At 39.9% G+C, this 20919-nt stretch overlaps 1 protein-coding gene across 2 annotated transcripts in view; it reads right to left on the bottom strand.

Moving 5' to 3' along the window:
- The window catches only part of TMTC1 (transmembrane O-mannosyltransferase targeting cadherins 1), a 234511-nt gene that overhangs the window by 177368 nt on the left and 36224 nt on the right, over window positions 1-20919 (bottom strand). The gene's annotated exons all lie outside the window — the stretch shown is intronic.

Raw genomic sequence — 20919 nt, 5'->3', positions numbered from 1 at the left:
TTGAAAATATTTTACCTGGGAAAGTGAGATTTTTTTAAAATGAGCACAGGAAGGTGAGTTTTGCAGCTTTTCCATCGGATCAAACCATGGCAGACAGCATTCATAACTCCCATCATCTCTAAGAGAACGGTCCCACACAAATATCCTGGCTGGTGGTTTTATAGAAAAAACAAAAAGGATTTTATGGAAAACAGCCACATTTCGTAGGAAGGCTGAATGTCTTATTAGCAATACTTGTCATTTAAAATTCTGAGCTCGAGGCTTCGCAAAATCGTCTTCCACATCTGCCTGAAAGTTTCATTGAATTAATAACACCCATGCCTTAGAGACCGGGAGATGCTCTGGATTTTTTTCTCCCACTCCTCCTTCAGCAAAACGTCAGACGTACTGAGAGCAAGCACACTGTCAGAGGATGACAGCATTGCCACCTGCCCTGGAGGGTGGCAGGCACGGGCACCAAAATGATACAATTACTTCCTGCTGCTAACAAAGGTTTTCTTCTGCTCTTCCTTCAGCTGTCCCCAGTTTGAATAAAGACAGAAATCTGTGATAATGGTTCTTAGATTCCAAATTCTTAAAGGTCAACTTAGTACCCATTCATTTGGCGTATAAAAAGGAGAAGATCACAATGAGAAATTCCAAGTAGCAGTTGTTCAAAACAGGGGGAATGCTCTCAATGTGTTGGTATTGTGAGTTAGAGTCTGTCAGCACCGGGCGTGAGTTCTAAACCCTGCCTCACGAAGGAGATGTGCACAGTGAGGACCGGTGCTCCCACAAAGACCACCTCTGTTCAATGCTCCGGGTGACCATAATGGGTTCCGCACACCCCTGAGGAAGGTCGAGTGAGAATTTGGGGGAAGAACTAACTAGTGAGTACAAGAGTCAAATCAATGAAAATCCATTTTCTGACCAGGAATTTGAGTTCTTAAAATATAATTTAACTCATCAAAGAAATGGGCTGAATAATAGCCTAAAAGCCCAGCAAAGGAGATTTTTAAACAACATAATAGTGACACAGTGGACAGTAACGTTTACGTTCTTGGAACAAAAATAATAAGAAAAAGAAAAGAAAAAAAAAACATTTAGAAACCATCTGCTCCTTTTAAAGGAAGTACTATAAGAAAACAGAGAAAAAAATCTCCAAATCTAATATCAATTTTATTTTCTCCTTTCATTTAATTGGAAAAAAGGTAACCAAATATTATCAATATAAAAGTGTTCATGCTTTGAATTCATTAAAATACAAAAAAGGGAAAAATGGAATGCTGCTATATAGCTATACAAATGTACACATTGTCCCACTCACTTTAGTTTCTGCTTTTTCATATATACTTGAAGAATTTTGGCACACATTTACCTAATTCTTCTAAACTGAGTATTAATTCACATGTGGTTCCAGTATATTCCTTCCATTACTATACAGTTTTTCTTGGCTACTATTTTCTTTTGCTCATTCCTTTTTCCAGAATATTCTTTTCCTGGAATTAGTCATTTGAAGATGTTGTATAGGATATGGTATTAAACACTGTTAGGATTAAAAAAGAAAGCTCACACCACAAAGGCTTTAACCTCTTTTTGAATCAAGTTACACAGAATCAAGTTACAAATACATGGTAGCGAGTGCTTATTGTAAAATCAGTAAAGCAATAACACCAAGGGCAATGGGCCTTGGGATAAGAGTCAAGCAGACAGAGCTACATGCCCAGGAACAGTGTATCAAAGCAGAAAGAAATTTTTAAGTGAGTAGAACAAGAAGGTTATAAATGAAAATGACAAGAAAGAAAAATGATGGAGACCAGTAGTACAAGGTGTATTTTAATGGAAGTGAGGAGAGCCATTTCACCGCAGTAAACCCATACGGTAGGGAAGCACTGGGAGATGAAGATAAACAGATGGGCTCGAAACCAAGGAAGCTCTGGACACCAAGAGCGAGGCACTCTGGGAGGGTCAGAGACTGCCTCGGAGGCCAGACAAGTCTCGTTCTCTAAATTCAGTTCTGCTTCCTACCACGTGGGTTTCCACATCCATAAAATCTTGGTAATAACAGAACCTATCTCAAAGAGATTCTCTTAGCAATAAAAAATAAACACCATCACAGTGCCTAGCACATATCAAGGGATTAAAAAAATTTTTAAGTCTGTTCCTAGTATTAGTCACACTGAAGCGTCTGGGTTTTGTCCTGTCACCACCAAAAAGGTCTTGGTGTATAGAGTGACGTGAAGAATCCTTCGCCTGACAGACGACTCCCAACACCTGACCACGGGGGAGGCCACTCATCTCACAGCCTTCTATGCAGCTTTCTCAGTGCAACTTAAAGTCAGTCCAATACCATGAATTTGAACTGACTTCTTAGCCAGCCATATCATTCCATTATACCCAGGGCCTCTGGAACCAAGCTCCCACCTCTGCACTCAGCCCTGGTTTCCCAGTAATGCTCCCCTGTCTGCTCTTACAAACGCTAAGCTTCACAGACCAGCAGACATGGATGTGGTCAAGAAAAACGTGTCTCACTCTTGACAAGCTATTTTATCTGAGCTCAATTTTCTCACATGTAAACTATGGAAATCATAAAACTAATCTCAGTATGTTTTTATGAGGTTAAATGAGATACATAAAGAAAAAGCAAGGAGCATATCATGTAAAACAGAGTGCTGAGCACTGATTATTATCTAATTAACCCTGAAAACCACTCCGTGAGGTACATGCTTGTTATTATTCACATTACAGATGAAACCCAGGCTCCCACGTCACAGATGACATGGAGGGCAGGGAAGCATCCGAACCAGGCAGTCTGGCTGCCACACCGCCTCCCTCTCTCTGCCGCCACGGTCTGAGAACCCTGAGACGCCATCACCTGAGAGGGTATCTCACTACACTGACCAGTGTCAGCCTTCCCAGGCCCAGTGCCACCTTGACCTCACTGACTCACTTGTGAGAATGTCTTTGGCTGAATAAAAGTCATAATCAAAAGAAAATCCTCAATATCCTTTAAAAATTTGTTTAGTTATTATCCTATTTTTTTTTACTCCTAATGCCAAACACTAACAGCCCTTTTGATGCTATAAAGAGATCTCAAGAGTTAAGCTAGGGTCCCAGCTGTTACCACACTCCTGTCTCTTTTCTTCCAGAATTAACACATTTTGATGAACAAAAAATTCTATCTTCTGAGCACATTCTTCCTTCTCCCTCTCCTAGCTGCAACCTGACAAAATTTGCAATCAGGTTGGCTTTCTGCCTTCGTGTGAGCTTGAATGTCTTATGAGCTGCTTCTCTATTCACTCCTTATCAGTCTGTCCCCTCAGTCTCCGTGCCTTCAATAATTTTTCATTACTCAACACACACATCGTGTTCGTTTCTTCACCTGTTTCAATATTGCTCTGCTCTCTCTGTTGTTTTCCTTGGGAAGCTTCCCATTTCTGTTTTGACAACCCAAGGCCATATTTTCTCATTGCAGTTCCTACAGAACATTAACGTATATGAAGCTGTTGACATAATTTTCTTAGAAAACATATATCTAACACTTTACTGGGGAAGATAACTTGCTTCTGACATTAATTGCTGGCGTGTTCGTACATTTTCATAATGCAATGATCCCCTGTTCTCTTTCACTCAACCCAGAAAATTAATGTGCCCTAAAATGTATGTTGCTACATCTGCTTTCTCACTGAGCAGACAAAGGTATCTATTTAAACCATGATTCATTCTTTCTTAATCCAATACTGCTCTTTGTCTTCTAACATTTTCACATGTCTCTTAAACTTCAGGAAAGTTCAAGTGTGATAGCTACTGGGATGATTTATTTTTTTCTGAGCACCCTGTTGAGTTTGCCTGAATATAATAAGGCCACATGCATGTTCTAACTTAAAAAATAACTGACACGCTCTGATTTGTCAAGTGGGTTCTAGGAGACACAAGACTTTTTCATATGGATGGATCTCTGATCCCTTCCCAGGCTATCAGTACTTCTCCTTGCCTTTTTTTTTTTTTTTTTTTTTTTTTTTTTTTGCATTTGGCACACCCTTCCTTTTGGCCGCCTCAGTAACAGATAGGTGCCTGTGCCACTAAGTCAAGAAATTGTAAGCTGTCTTAACAGTTCTACAAACCAAACTGGAAATGGATAATCACATTATGGAAATATCTGAACAAAAGATTTTTAAGCAAATACGCTATTTCCCATGCTTGCCATATCAAACTGCCACTAGCAATTTTTCACAAAGCTCATTTCGTTCAATGTGACTTAATTTTACTTTAATTTCAGAAGTTAGTTATTTGGAGTTTTTTATTTTCTTCTTTTGCTTTTTACACCATTACAGTAGATTATTTGTAGGAGGGGTGACTCTTTCTGTCTCAAGAGAGCTGTCGCCTTCAACCATATGATGATTGAGGGGACAGCCTGGCACCTCCAGGGCTGGTCCAGCTCTGTGTAAACATAGGGAGACCATAATTTGGTAGATCTGTTTTTATGAGCTCTGCTTCTCGACAATATTTCACTTTTGTCATAAGAATTAGCCTATCCCAGACTTGTTAAAAATACCTACTAGTAAAACAACTAGTCCTCTCTCCATTGAGTTCTCATTAAAGCCCAGAACAAAGCTGAGACTAGACCAGGTGAGCAGATGGAAAAGGCAGGAGAGCAGATGCACGTAGATGCACTCAGAGGCCGGCCCCTCTTGAAGGCGGGTCACCCCCACCCTTCTGCAAGGAGGAGCCATCCTGGAACTGACAACCTGATTGCATTTTGAAGTTGTGAGATTTCTCACAAAAACACGCTTTCTCTGTGGAAGAAACACATAGTGAGCTGGTTTTAAGAGCAAAGACTTAGGAGCCAGGCTGCAGGGGTGTGATTTCCAGGTTCTCCAATTACTAGTTGCCTTATATGGAACAAGTTACTTATTTTCCCTGGGTCTCCATTATTGCATCCGCAAACCATGGTTAGTAATGGCACCTAAAGTAGAGTTCTTATGATGATTGAGTTAATATATGTGAAGCTCTTAAAACTGTGTTTTACTCAATAAATATAAGCTATTATTATTAGTTATACTCAATATACTCTGGAGGATCAGTTATTGGATTTCAGTATTATATCCAAAAAGAGAATGGTTACCTCATTATTTGGCAAGGTTTTTTAAAATATATTTTATTGGGTATGCTATTACAGTTGTCCCATGTTTCACTTTTGCCCCCTTCCACCCAGTATTCTCCACTCCCTCCAGCAAACCTCCCTTATTTCATGTCCACGGGTCATGCATATAAAGTTCTTTAGCTACTTCATTTCCCATACTGCTCTTCACATCCCCTGGTCTATTCTGTACCTACCAATTTGTACTTCTTAATCCCTGCACCTTTTCCCCCTGTCTCCCCCTTCCCTTCCCAACTGATAAACCTCCAAATAATCTCCATTATCTATAATCCTGTTCCAGTTGCTTGCTTCCTTAGTTTGGTTTTTAGATGCAATTGCTGATAGTTGCAATTTGATTGCCATTTGAATGTGAACAGTTTAGATCTTCTTCTTTTTCTTAAATAAGTCCCTTTAACATTTCATATAATAATGGCTTGGTGATGATGAACTCCTTTAGCTTTACCTTGTCTGGGGAGCACTTTATCTGCCTTCCAATTTGCTGGATAGATTAATCTAAGTTGTAGGTCCTTGCTTTTCATCATTTTGAATACTTCTGGCCTACAAAGTTTCTTTTGCAAAACCAGCTGACAGTTTTATTGGGGCTTCTTTGTAAGTAAATATCTGCTTTTCTCTTGCTGCTTTTAAGATTCTCTCTTTATCTTTACCTTTTGGCATTTTAATTATGATGTGTCCTGGTGTGGTCCTCTTTGGGTCCACCTTATTTGGGACTCTCTGTGCTTCCTGAATTTGTATGTCTATTTCCTTCACCAAATTCAGGAAGTTTTCTTCCATTATTTTTTCAAATAAGTTTTCAATTTCTTGCTCTTCCTCTTCTGCTTCTAGCACCCCTATGACTCAGATGTTAGTACAGAGGCTCCTTATGCTATCCTCATTTTTTGGATTCTTATTCTTCTTGCTGTTCTGATTGCTTTTTTCTTCCCTATGTTCCAATCATTGATTTGATTCTCAATTTTATCCACTCCACTGTTGATTCCCTGTAATTTTTTCTTTATTTCATTCAGTGTAAACTTCATTTTTTGCCTGGGTCTTTTTTATGCTGTTGAAGTACCCAATGAGTTCCTTGAGCATTCTAATAACCAGTGTTTTGAACTCTGCATCTGATTGATTGCTTATCTCCATTTTGTTTAGCTCTTTTCCTGGAGTTTTGTTCTGTTCTGTCATTTGGGCCATATTTGTCTTCTCATTTTGGCAGCCTCCCTGTGTTTGTTTCTATGTATTAGGTAGAGCTCTTTTAACTTCCTGTCTTAGTAGCATGGCCTATTGTAGAAACGTATACTCGTAAGTTGGATGGGGCAGAGCCTTAGGTAAGTTTCTGGGTGGGGCACCTGTGTGAACCAGGTTGATGGAGTCTCAGATATGGTGTCACTACTTTGTGGCTCTGTGTGGGCGAGGGCTCAGAAAAGGGACAATGACTGTTGCCTGGTCTCTGGAGTTGGGCAGCTGGGAGGAAGCTGTCCCCCAGCATTCACCCTGATGCCAGAGAGTTCAGTTTCTCCCCATAAGCCACTGGTGCCCTTCTAGCTGTTGCCCCAGTGCTAGAGCCCAGAGGGAGTGAGTCTGCATAAGTCCTAAATCAGTTATGGGCCCTTTAAAAGGAAACATCAGAGAATCCCACAGTTTCTTTGAATGCCCCAAACCCCAGTGGTTTTTACAGCCAGCAGTTATGGAAATTTATCTTACTGGCACTGGAACCCTGGGCTGGGTGGTCTGGTTTGGGGCTGGGATCCTTCACTCCCAAGGTATCCTTCCTGATTTTTATCCACCACACATGGGTGTGAGACCACCCGTGTCCCCGGGACCACCCATATCCCTGCATCTGTGTTCTCCACCCCTCCTACCCATCTGGGTGAATGTGACTGCTTTAATTCCTTGGCTGTTGGACTTCCATACAACTCAATTTTCTGAGGATTCTAGATGATAGTTATTTCATAGTTTTGTTGTGATTTTTGCTGTTGTTGTGCAAGGAGGTGAGCTGTGTTAGTAGGCCTCCATCTTGACCAATGGCAGGTATTTAATAAATATTTGTGAAATGCCACTCCTTGAAGTGATGACACTTCATAAACACTTGAGCATAAAAGTTGATGGGCATGGGAGAAAGTTGACTGCACTTGTAACTCAGGTGCAAAACCTGAAAAAATGAAGCAAATATTTCTAAGAGTCACTGTTGGCTCAGACAGACCAAGGGACCAGGAGGGTCTCAGGGTCAGAGGAGCTTAATAGCTGAGCCCACCGATGCTGGGCCGAGCATTGACTGCAGAGCAGATGTTGTTCCAGGTGACAGGAAAGCTGGAGTAAAAGAAGATAAATCCCAAGTCAGCCTCAGGGCTTTCCCAGATGAGATCTCTTTGGGTTATTCCAGATCCAAAGATACTATATGAGGAAACGGACGGTGTGATGAGTCTAACCAGAAGCTGAAGCATAATTAGGTGACATAGATACGGTAACAGAAAATAGCCGGTGAGTGTGTGCAAATCCTAGACAGGCACTGCCCCTGAGACACGGTAAAGAAAACGACACAGTGGCAATGTTAAAGTAGACTCTGCTACATATTCACAGTTACCCTCTTCAGGGAGTGAAAAAAATAGAGACAAAATACATATGACCACATGCAATATGAGTGTTTGTTATATTACTTTTATACTGAATACTTTAAATTTCTCAGGCCTAAAAAAAGGGAAAAAGAAAAGCAGACTTTCCCTTACTTGCCTCTCCAAAATAATGAAAATTAATGACATGGAAAACGGATGACATGATTGCCTGCATAGACAACCCAAAGTAATCAACAACGACAACAAAAACAACGAACACTCCTGTCACAAATCAGCAGTTACAGCAAGGTTGCAGGATAGCAGGTTAGTATAAAACAGTCACTTGTTTTTATATGTCAGCAATAAACAAGCAGGATTTTAAATTAAAAGCAATACCTTTTGCATTAGGATCCCCAAAATGAAATACTTTGGTACAAGTCTAACAAAACATGTGCAAGATCTATATGAGGAAAACTACAAAACTCTGATGAGCAAAACCAAAGCAGAACTAAATAAATGGAGGAACCTTCCACATTCACAGACAGGAAGACAACATTATCAAGATGTAAATTCCTCCCAACTTACTCTGTAGATTCAACCCAAACCCAATCTAAATCCACACAAGTTATTGTGTGGATATTGATGGCAGAAACTGATTCTAAAGTTTATACAGAGAGGCAAAAGAGCCTCTCTCAATTTGCTGTCAATAGACAACAAAATATTGAAGGAGAAGAATAAAATTAGAGGGCTAATACTGTTTACCTTCAAGACTTACTACTGTTTTTTGATAGAAGAGCACCAGTAATACAATGAAGAAAAGATAGTCTTTTCAGCAAATGCCGTTGTATCAACTGGATATCCATGTGCAAAAACAATTATTCTAGACACAGGTCTCATACCCTTCACAAACATTGTCTCAAAATGGATCACATACTTAAATATAAAACACAAAACTAAAGCAATCCTAGAATATAACATTTAAAAAAAAATTGATGACCTTGTTTATAGCTAAGACTTTTTAGGTAAAATGTCAAATGCATGACCTATCAAAGAAATAATTGATAAACTGAACTTAAAATTAAAAACTCTGCCCTGTGAAAAATAATATCAAGAGAATGAGAAGACAGGCCATAGGCTGGGAGAAAATATGTGCAAATACACATCTGATGAAAAAACTTATAAAAAAATATGCAAGGAACTCTTAAAACTGAACAATAATAAAACAAACAATATAAATAAAAGTGGCCCAAAGACCTTAAGAGAAACCTCACCAAAGAAAATACACAGATGGCAAATAAGGATCTGAAAAGATCCTCCACATCACACGTTATCAGGGAAATGGAAACAGAACAAGGAGATACCACTACACACCTGTTAGAATGGCCAAAGCATGGACACTGGCAACACCAAATACTGGGACGATGTGGAGCGGATAGGAGCTCTCGTTCATTGCTGGTGGGAATGCAAACTGTCACAACCACTTAGAAGGCACTCTGGCTATTTCTTATAAAACTAAGCATACAATACAGCATATGATACAGCAACTGCACTCCTTGGCATCCATCCACAGGGGTTAAAAACCTACATCCACACAAAAACCTGCACACAGATATTTCTAGCAGCTTTCTTCATAACTGCAAACCTTAGAAGCAATCAAGATGTCCTTTAGCAAGTGAATGGATAATAAACTGTAGAACAGCCAGACAATGAAATATTATTCAGCACTAAGAAGAAATGAGCTTTCAAGCCATGAAAAAGCAGAGAGTAAACGTAAGTGCTTATTACTGAGTGAAAGAAGCCAATCTGAAAAGGCTACATACTCTAAGATCCTGACTATATGAGATTCTGTGCAAATACACAAAACTATATGAAAAGTTAAAGCTGTGAAAGAAATAAAAAGAATGATTAATTGTTGGAGGCTGAGGATGAGGGTGATAAATAGGCTGAGCACAGAGGATTTTCAGGGCAGGGAAAGTACCCTGTATGATATTACAATGATGGATATATGTCACTATACTTTGGTCCAAACCCTAGAATGCACAGCGTCAGGAATCAACCTGATGTAAACTATGCACTGTGGGAGATAAGATGTGTCAACAATGTAGACGCATCCTTGCTAACAAGCGTACCATTCTGGTGAGTGATGCTGATAATGTGTTGCGGTAACAGGTTTATGGGAAATCTCTGTACCTTCCTTTCAATGTTGCTGTGAGCATACAATTTCTCTAAAAAATGAGTTTAAAAAAAACAATGACTTACAACTGTACCATCACGACCACAATGAAACAAGGCTTTGACATGCCCACAGTGCATGCTTTCCCAGGTATACACTAACTTTAAAAAGTCCACAAAACAACACTACCTACACACACACTCTCTCTCTCTCTCTCTCTCTCTCTCTCTCTCTCTCTCTCTCTCCATCTTTCAGAAACACCATATAAAGAAGTTTCACTGGAGAACAACACAACCATCCAACATAAAATCCGGATACACAATAATCTAGGAATGCATCTACCACTGAACAGCTAGCTTACTGTTACTTCAGGAAACTTGAAAACTGGTATTTAATGACTGCTCACAGATGAAATGTGACACATCCCACCCAACATTTCACTGTAAGGTGAATAATGTCCTTTTAGAAAGGGTTGAGCGGGGTGCTTGATGAGAAATCCCCACTAGTGTGATGGTGACAGGGTCCCCAGCCAGGCAGAGCATCAGCACTATAAATGGAGTGAAGCTGCTCAGGCTCCAGAGATGCAGAGGAAAGAGGAACAGATTAATGCTCTTGGGATACTTCCGCTTTTGCCACAATGTTGTAAAGGGCTTAACCCTCTATGGCCTGGTGAAGCCTACATAGTAAAACCAAATGGATGTGGGTTCAAATCCTAGATCTTCTACTTTTTAGTTGTGTGTTGCTGTGCAAATTAGGCAACCTCCCTGAACCTTGCCTTTCACATACGTCAATGTGGTGGGAAGACTCACTTCCTAAGGACATGGGGACAGTTAAGTGAGCTGGCTCCTGTCTATCTTCTGGCTTGTAATAGGCATTTCACATTGGCTCACCTTTACCCCCCAGTGGGAAAGAGGTAATAAATAATTAAGCCAAACTGTCCAGACATTGACAAGTACCTCCACAAATGCATGAGACAGACAGCTTAACTCCCCCAGGCCAACTGTACAAAGACTGGACCTCTTCAGATTAGTTAGTGCACAGTAATGAGTACAGCTGGGTATAATGGGCCCTGAGCTAAACTCTACATCCTTCAAGCCATTTATAATGATTATTACTAATTATTCCTATTGCATAGATGTGGTCACTGCTTAATCCAAGTTCATACTGCTACTAAATAGGAAATCTGGGACTTAAATCCACTTTGTGTGACTCCAGGATCTATGCACCAACCACTGGGTGTGCCATTGGTCCATCATCATTAAAGCTGAACAAGGAAAAAATTCTAAAATCACTTGTGGGGAAAATTGCATCAGTGGAGGCCTTCAAATCAGCATTCTATATTCCTGCTGTGAAAACTAAACCCTTTCTTATGGTGAAGCTCTAACACTGTGAGTCTGATGTACAGGCTTGCTCGGAATTTACCTTGGCCCAGTCTAGCACTGGACAGCACTTGCCACATCCCTTATAAGAACTCAGTCAACATCAGATTGCAGGGCTTCCAACTGGTCATGCCAGAAAAAGATATTTATTTTACATCTGCTCATTTTCCTTGCCAAGAGGAAAAGCAATTATTTGCACCAATACAAAATATAACAGCTACTTGGACACAATACACATAAGAATACACACATTATGTATTAGCATACTGAATGCCTAATAGGAAGGGATTATCACTTCCATGAAGTTTCCATTAATTTCTATTTTTTGGAAGAAAATCATAAATTGAAAAGTCTTAAATTTGTTAACAAATATGGATAAGTAGCATAGCTTTTTACTATCACAGGGAAATGCATTCTAAAGGTTGCTGTTAACATGTTTAAATGTGAGAATTCTTCTAAAATGAAAAAAAATGTGTAAAGAAAATTTTATATAAGACATGATCTTAAAAAACAGAAAACACTGAGTAGTCACATACATACAGGATTAATTATGGGAACAACCTTGGAACTACTGCTTTTTCAGTCTCAAAAGGATAATTATTAATATCAAATGGATTGTTTTTTTTTTAATCTTCACACTTAGATAATATGTTCCATCTGGGTTTATGATCAGATTCTCCTAAAACCATTTTGAGCATGACACCGCATGGAGGAATCAAAGCCCGGTAGTATCCCTTCCAAGTTCCTACTGACAGGGCTCCCGCCTGCCTTCCCTGCCTGGTCTCCCACTACTCAGATCCCGAGTCGCCTGTAGTCAGACAAACACACACTCACATTCTGCAGGTGCATGGCTCTGTGTCCTCCTTCAGGCTGTGCTTTCTGCCTGGAAGACAGCCCTACCTTTCTTCAGCTCATTGTCTCATCTATTAAGACTCCACTTGAGCCAAACTTCTGGACTAGCTAAAATATGTGCCTCCCATAACTCAGTGCTCACACATCTCTCATTGTAGGACTCCCCGCCGGGATGTAGGGTAACGCACACTGGGTCAGTCAGAGACTCTTTTTCTGAGAATCTGGAGTCAGGACATGGTCCATCTCTTACAGAGATTTCAGATGAAAGTGCAGGCAGCCCTTTACTCACCAAATTAAGCAAAGTCATTCTTTAAAAAGAGAAAAAAGGAAAACAATATAGATTTGTTTAAAAAAATAAAAAGAGTCCACGGAGCCCCAAAGAGGTAAAATAATAAATGTTCTAACTTCGCCACTATCTGTGTCCTGAAACCAGGCTCAGCACTCAGGATGGGGTGCTCTTAGAGTCTAGGGGTGCTGTGTATCCTTTCAGTATGCACCCCAATTTGTTTAAACAAGTTTAAAAAGTTTTTGTTCTTTGCAAGAACTGATCCCTAAAATATCTGTATGTAGTAAGTGTTTAATAAATATTTATTAATCAAATGAATCAACAAGCTGTCTCTGAAGAGCCAACAGGAATCAGTTTGCAAATGGACAGTGTTAATTACATCCATGATGGATGGAGGCAAAACATGTGTGAGGCAAAATTTAATCTTTTTTAGCCTCGCCATTTTCCATCAATACATTTGAGTTATATACCAAAGACTTAGGTAGGTAGTCAAGAATCCAGGTTGGAAAAGGAAAAGAGAAAATAACATAATGCACATTAGCGACATTTCCTGTACAATCTATTTAGTCGCTGTAAGAGCCTCCCGTTTTGGTGTCTCATTTTAGGGTCAACCCACAGCTCCCAACAACACGCATGCCAAAGGAACACAGTAATCGAAAGACAAGAGGAAAAGTGACGTCACCATTTTATAAGAATTTGACCGAAACAGACCATAGAAAGGGTATCAAATGACAGGAGACCACCCTAACATGCCTCCCTTAAAGAAAACAGAAACCCAGGGAAGTAAAATAACTGGCCCAAGTCCCAGAGCAAATCACATCAAAGCAGAATGCAGCTTTCCCACCAACCAGGCCATGGCTCCTCCCATTACCCCATGCTGCCTCTCGTTTTACTACATGCAGCCCAACCCAGGAAACAGCTCTTCACTTAATGAAAAACACAATTGGCAATACTACATTGCTCAAATTCTCCATAAACAGTAATGAGGGACAATGACGAAAGTTGTAATTTTCAAGACATCATATTGTCTTGGTCATTAACTATGATCACACCTCTATTTTCTACTTAAAAATATCTGGAGACTGACACCCAATTCCAACTTACTATGAAAGCTTTACCTGTCCCATCCGCTGTAGCTGTAAATGCTGTGCTATCAAGAAGAGGTAAACAAACTTTACTAAGGATACATGCAGTCTCTCACTGACTGCATGAAAACCAAAAGTGCATTGTATAATTAAATAGACAAGCTTTTTTAATCAAAACTTTTTTCATTGCAAATGTAGCATGGATCATAAATCCTTTCACAAAGTCACATTTCTTTCACTGTCACAAAGAAAATTTACTTAAGGGAGCTAGATACAGAGCACAAAAGCAATCCAAGACAAAGACTCAACTGTCAGGAGCTAAATGCTCTAGCACTGGAAAGCTGAAACTCTGTGGTTACTGAGGGCGCGTCTGGCTCTCTAAAGGAGACACAAACACTACTCCCTCCACCCAACTCTGGCTGGTTGTTTGGCTTCAGTTGTTTAGTAATTCTCTGAATTATGATATAGTAATTACCCTCATCTCCTAAAAATCCACACTTATGTTCCCTTCAAAGACTTCACCAACACGTTTAGAGGTTAAATCATTAAGAGCAAATCTTTAATGCCAGACTTCTCATGCAGACTGCTGCCTAGGGTGATTTCAAAATCAATATGCACTTTCCAGGTTATATATAAAGTAATAAAGATCACAGTTTGGATAATATGAATAGCATTAAAAATTTATAAATCTACATGAAATGCATCTTCCTATATGGGTATAAGGTCATTTACTTATAAAACTAGTAAATTAAGGTTTTATTTGATTTTCAACCTAATGATCTGTTTATTAAAGTGATGTTTTCTTCAATACTAATTCTAAATATATCAAATATTTTTAGTTAAAAAGTTAACTGTTATCCTCAGAAACTAAGCATGTCTTTTGCAATAACTTATAAATGAGGGTGGCATTCACCACATCAGAATAAGTGTTAACACAGGCATTCCATTATCTTCAAACACCACTGAACTTTTCATCATCGCTACAAGAATGTTTTTCTTTTACAGTCATTTCCCTTTAGAATATTGTAGGCTTGTGAAAAGAGAGAAAATAACAAAGTATCACAACAAATCATATCAAGACTATACCATTTCCTTTCATAAATACAGCCAAGAAAAGGTGAATGCTATAAAAAGATGTCTGAACAATAATTCTTCCACAGTGACTCTGGCATAGAATAAGCATAGTGGTGGGGGAGGCTAAATCATAGTACTACCATTTCTAAAAAGCTACCAGTAAAAGCTATATTAAGCTTTTTCTGTGTAGTAACTCATTTGTTCCTCAAAATACCTTATGGAGTAGGTACTAGTATTACTTGCCACCCACTCCTGTGGAAACTGAGACACAGAAAATTGAAGTAATTTACCATAGAGCATATATACCTGGTAAGTGGTAGAGCAGAATTAGCTAGTCTCTATGAGTCTATGCACTGTGTGAATGTCTACCTCATAGATTTTTGCAAGAATTAAAACTGTAAGGTGTATGTACAACCTGTGACATGATTCCTGGCTGCTGATAAGTGCCCACTCCACAGGAGCTACAGAAGTACCCAAAATGACGATTGTTGGTGAAAATCAAGACCATGATGCTTGCTTCTGAACTATAAGAGAACTGTCAAATCATTTGTATTTCCATGATTCTTTTTTCCTTCTGCTGGACTAAAGGTCCCTCCAAACTCTTCTTGAATTGAAAAAAAAATATTATTTTCAAGCATGTACATTTTAAGATTCAATCTACAAAACAGTACCAGATCAAAATGTGTGTCAGACAATTTTCAAAGCAACAAACTGAAAATACCACCAATATATCTGAAACCACCATGATCTACTGCCTGGCATAGAATAATGTTCTTGTGAAAAAATTAATTATATATACCCTGAGTGTTGGCAATGGTAAGAGGAATGAATATTTCTTTTATTACAATCACTCCACAACCTCTCAGCAGCCTATCTTAGAAAAAAGGAAGAAACAAAAACATTAATCTGGATGACAGCGGCACTAACTAAAAGAGTGAAGAAATCTGCAGCAAACTCCCTACAACGCCCTAAGCACCCTAGCTGTACTCCGCAAAAGAAGGGAGAGATGCTTGCTGGCCCTGAAGTTTCCCAGCCTCTTAACCACACAGGACAGAGGCAGAGTATCCCACAGGGTGGCTGCTGAGCTGATGAAGAAGCATGGGACTGGGATCTTCTAAGCAGCTACTGTAGCAGTGACAAAACTTCATGCCAACCAGAAATGCCTTCATTCTGAGAGTTTTCTCTTTCAACATATGTGCATCTGGTTGGAAAGCAGATGCCTGAGCCTGATTGCTCCACACTGAGAAAGCAAAGAACTTATCATCCACCGACTGAAATTCACAGGGGATCCAAGAGTGCCAAGAACTGCTACCCACTCAAGATTAAGCAGAATGAACCAAGGGCTGTCAGCAGTTAGGAATTCTACCAACTGCTATCCATAAATTAAAAGAAATGTTGCCTACTTACATGTGATTTATTTGGAAGCTTTTAGTGCTAAATTCTGAAAGAAGCCAAGGAACATTTTATTGAAATGGTCCATTTCAGTGTTGAGTTTAGTTCAAGAACCAAAGCAGATTTCAATAAGCTCTCAGATAAACTCATCAAGGTAGCTCCTGCTTTACCACTCTAGTCAGTGAAGCTCAAAATATTTACATGCTTCTCCAAGTCCCCTAACTTTAATTACCTCAGAGTTTCACTTTAGGGCCAAAATTGGTTCAGGAAGAATAACATCACTCTCAGCTAATTGTTAGTAAATAGTAAGAGGAAATAAAAAAAACTCTCAAATCTTCCATCAACAAAAAGGGAACACCTTTCTGGTAAGCTCTATATTTACAAAGAGCTACTAAAAAGGAAGTTGGGAAACCAGCTTGGGTAAATCAACCCACCAAAGAACATTAAAGTCACATTAATGACACTATCCCAATGAATACAATTCATAATTAAGAAGCCTGCTCATTCTTACTGACACAGTTTATTTTTTTTAAATAACGTTTTAACTTAATGAAGGTGGTTTCTGTTCTTAATGTGGATTTATCACTGAGGTTTACACCTGCATTGAATTTTAAGTAGGGGAGGGGATTTATTAACGTGAACTCACAAACTTCACTTTTAACTGTTGGATAGGCTTACATTAACTCTACACCTCTTGAAAGCGGCAGCTGAGACTGAAAATGGTACATGTGAGATCAGTCAACAGAAAAGGTGTGTGAAATGGGGGGCGGGGGCTGGGAACAGGACAACCCAGTCATTCATCAGTAATACAGGCTTTCAACACAGGTTTTTTTCTGTCACCTGCAAGTCTCACTTTACTTGCTCACTAATTTCTCTCATATGAGGTGATATGAGGTGACTAATAACGATCCGAAACACATTTGCCCCACTCATAGGATCCTATGTGTGAAATAAAAGTTCAAAATCCCACTTCAGGAGTTCAGTCCGCACAGCATTGCTTACTTTGAGGAAAAGGAGTGTAATATGAGGTTGACAGAAATAAAGCACCTAAAATATCAGTTACCCACTCCATCAGCAAAGTCAAAATGTTTAAATGCCTCCCTAAGTCTCCTGACTCTCATCACCTCACAGGTTCCCTTTCATGTCAAGTTGTTCTCTGGTCCTAAACCTGTCTTAGTTTCTGGATTTGCATGCCTACATCCAAGGTATTTACAAGAAAAACTTTTAATACGCACCAAAGTGAAAAATTGAACCACTGTCTCACCCACAAACGTGAGCCCATTTTAAGTAAAAATACCACAACTGTCATCCAGCTAAGTTCAATGAGGGTAGGGCTTTGTTTACTTCTCTGCCAAAAATGGTGCCTGGAACATAGTAGGTGCTCAGCAAATATAGTTGAATGAATGGTTCATGACAGACCCCATGGAATAGCAGAAAAGAAAGGAAATGAGCAAGAATTTGAGGCAAGAGCTCTCTTCTATGTCTATTATGATCACTGTTATTTAAATATTAAATCAATGAAGTATACATGAGAAAAAAGACTCTAGATACACAGGCATATCCATATACATGAGTTCTGAAGGTATGATTTCATGCAGAGCTCACTGAGCTTTCTAATGTACAAGAGGAAGTGGCACTTGTTTGAATGATTTTGATTTAATGAAGAAGGTAGGGAGAAGGAATGTTTACATACAAGACATTTCTCATTTCACATGGAGTAACTGAGTAAAAGATAGTGTCAACTGAAATTTCATCAAATTCCAGAGCATATACCGTAAGTCCTGGGTTTTTCATTGCACTTTCTACCTACATGCCAATCACTTAAGTCACACCAGAAAACGGGCAACTAAATGACTTGCAGTAGGATTGTTCCCTGGGGTGGGATTTTTCCCTATGTATGGTAACTTCTGAAAACATTTTACCTGATGGTATCTGGCTAACGTTTTGTCAGTCTAATGCCATCCATGCAATGCAAATACATAATAGCAAATAATCTTGAAGTTCAATCCCCCCCAAAAAAACCCATCCCACACAAACTCACTCCCTGCCTACACACTGAGGATGTACCATTTTCACAATGCAGCCTGGTGTTAAGACACCCATGCAGAAATGGTACCAGTCATAACACTAAACAGCCAATAATGATGCTTCTGGCTACCATGCACTGGACAGCCACTCTGTGCCGGGCACCTACCTACAGGATTATTTCAAGTGCTAGAGCCTTCAGTCCTGACTGCCAATCTGACAGTAAGGTACCACTACTACTGTCAATCTGAGAGTAAGCTACCACTATTACTCCCCTCTTCTTGGGTGAGAAAATTGAGGCCCCTAGAGATAAAATAACTTGCCCAGGATCAAGTAAGCGAATGAGGCGTGATTTAACCACTGCCTGTGGAGATCTTAAGAAGTAAGATAACATTGCCTTTTTGAACTTTTATTTGCTTTACCTGATCACCTTCTGACAAAACAAGCATAGCTTTCAAAATTAATTTTAATACCAATTAAATTTATACTCCAATATATGACCCAGTTTCTTTCCAAAAAGGGAAAATATCTGACAATTTTCCTTCTCAAGGAGGGATAATGGTCCTCCTGCCTACAAACAGGTTAACTTAGCAAGACTCTGACCCAGTTCCAGCTGTGCTGTGTATTGCTCTCCAGGCATCATTTTTTTTTCTAAAATAGCCTGGGGCTCAGGGTGGAAAAAGAATAAAACATTACCTACTAAAGCATGTCATCTAATTAAATGTATTAGCGCCAATACCATATGTTAAAGCAAGTCAAGAAGTGCCTAATTTTGAATGCTAGGATGGCTACATGAATCTGTCTACCCCCGATACTTCAATGGGGAGGCCAGCTCCCCAGAGAATGATGCCAGTGTCCTCCTCATCCCCAGAGCGAAACCCTTGCCCAGGACTATGGATTTCCGAGTCCAGGAAATGGGCAAAGCACAGGGTCACACAGCTTGAGTTCCAACCCTGACTTTCCCACTTACTATGTAAATGTGGACAAGGTATTTTAACCTCTAGATCTCCCATTTCCTCCTGGTAATCGGAACTAAAATATCTACATTAAATGCATTACTATGATGGTTGCATAGGATGCTGCATGGGAAATACTAGCCCAGTCCTGGTAACCAGTAGATGAATAACGGATACAAAACATTCTTCCTCCTCTGGAAGGATCTTCTTCACTGGTGTGTGATGGCTGACTTACTGGCTTGCAAGAAATGACTATTACGTTTTTAGGTATTTTGCAAGCCAGTTATTAATTATAGCCATCACTGAAAATTAAATTATATATTTTTAAATGTTTTACTTATTTCTTTTTAGAGATAATGGAAGGAAGGGAGAAAGAGAAGGAGAGAAACATGCATGTGTGAGAGACACATTGATCAGCTGCCTCTTGCATGCCCCGAACTGGGGACCTGGCCCACAACCCAGGTATGTGCCCTGACTGGGAATTGAACCAGAGACTTTTTGAGTCACAGGCTGGCACTCAATCCACTGAGCCACACCAGCCAAGGCTGAAAATTAAATTATATTAACTTAAAGTTAATATTATTAAAAACACAGGCGATCAATACTCAGACTTCATCACTGCCTACTAGTTTATGCCACTTTACTGCTATCTGTGCTCATGAGGTTGTTTACGTCTGCCGTCTACCAGGCAGTGGAAACACTGCACAATGGTGGGCTCCAGCACGGCTCCCCCAATGCCACACTCCATGATGTCATGTTTGTAGCTGAAATAAACTACAAAGGAGTGGTTCACATGGGAACTGGCAAACACAAGTCAGGACTGCGCTGCCTTGGAAGCCAGTTATTAAACATTCACCAGCACACCACTGGTATTCATATTTCATCATGTTCCTTTCTGCTCCAGCACCTTTCATCTCTACTCTGCACAAGTCGACCACATATAGACCCCTGTCTGTCAAATTTAAAATAAAAATAAAAGCGGAAACCTAACCCCCCTCCAGTTTCCATCCTTTTTCTCCATTCTTTCATGGCCAAATTTACTGAATCTATTCTATGCATGCTTAATTCCAATACTTTTCACCATCACCTCATTAATTTAGTCATTTAACAAATATTCGTGCAACTATCAGCCAGACACTGTGAGGGGAACTGGAGATGGAGACATGCGCGAACAGGAACGCAGCCCCTGCCCTCAGGGAATCACAGCCATTCCTGCCTGACTTTGTTCTGCCTTGAAAGTCTACAACTCTCTATTAACTCCTCTCTTTGCTCCTCCTTTGCTCCCTTAAAAACAACTTATAATTTCCCCAAATGTTTATCTTCCTCTCCTCCATGCTCCCCCATCAAAGTCAAGATTTCCCCAATGTTTTGACTGTTTATCCCCTTCTTTCTAAAGAACTTCATATACTACTATGATTTTATCTTACCCCCAGCCCTCAGAAAACTTATTTCTCCCCTTGACTTTCCATCTCAGGAACTGACACCACCATCCACCCAACTGTTTAAGCCCCAAACCCCCAAGTCCTTGTTTCCTTCCTTCCCTTCACCCCAAACATCAGCAAGTCATGGTGGATCTGTATCCAGAAGATATCCCACGTCCACCACATCTATTCACCCCAGTCTCAGTCGCCCTCAGCCAACAGCCTTCTTTCTCCCTCAGTCTGTAGAAAACCTCTTAACCCCTCCCCTGTTTTATTCTTATCCCCAACATCATATGCCAAGACGAAGCCAGAATGTTTAATGTAATCATTTCTCACCATATTAAGATTAAAAAAACAACAACTCCAAAGTCTTTCCATTCCACTACGATTAAAATTAAAACTTGCTTCGGTGGCTACCACCACCCTTCATTCCTGGGCCCTGCCCAACCCATGACCTTGCCTTTCCAATCCCCACTTGCTCATTACCCCAAGTCTGGAAACCCTCTGGCCAGAGGGTTTTGCAGGGCTAACTCTTCCTCTCACTCAGGAGGATGCAGGGGGCCTTCTGTGACCAACCAATGCAAATTTGCCCTGGCCAGGCCCCCTCA

This window comes from Phyllostomus discolor, chromosome 2 (assembly GCF_004126475.2).
Source record: "Phyllostomus discolor isolate MPI-MPIP mPhyDis1 chromosome 2, mPhyDis1.pri.v3, whole genome shotgun sequence".
In the NCBI taxonomy this organism is placed as follows: Eukaryota; Metazoa; Chordata; class Mammalia; order Chiroptera; family Phyllostomidae; genus Phyllostomus; species Phyllostomus discolor.
Note: the sequence above shows the minus strand (reverse complement) of the source record. Positions and strands in the feature narration are given on the sequence as shown.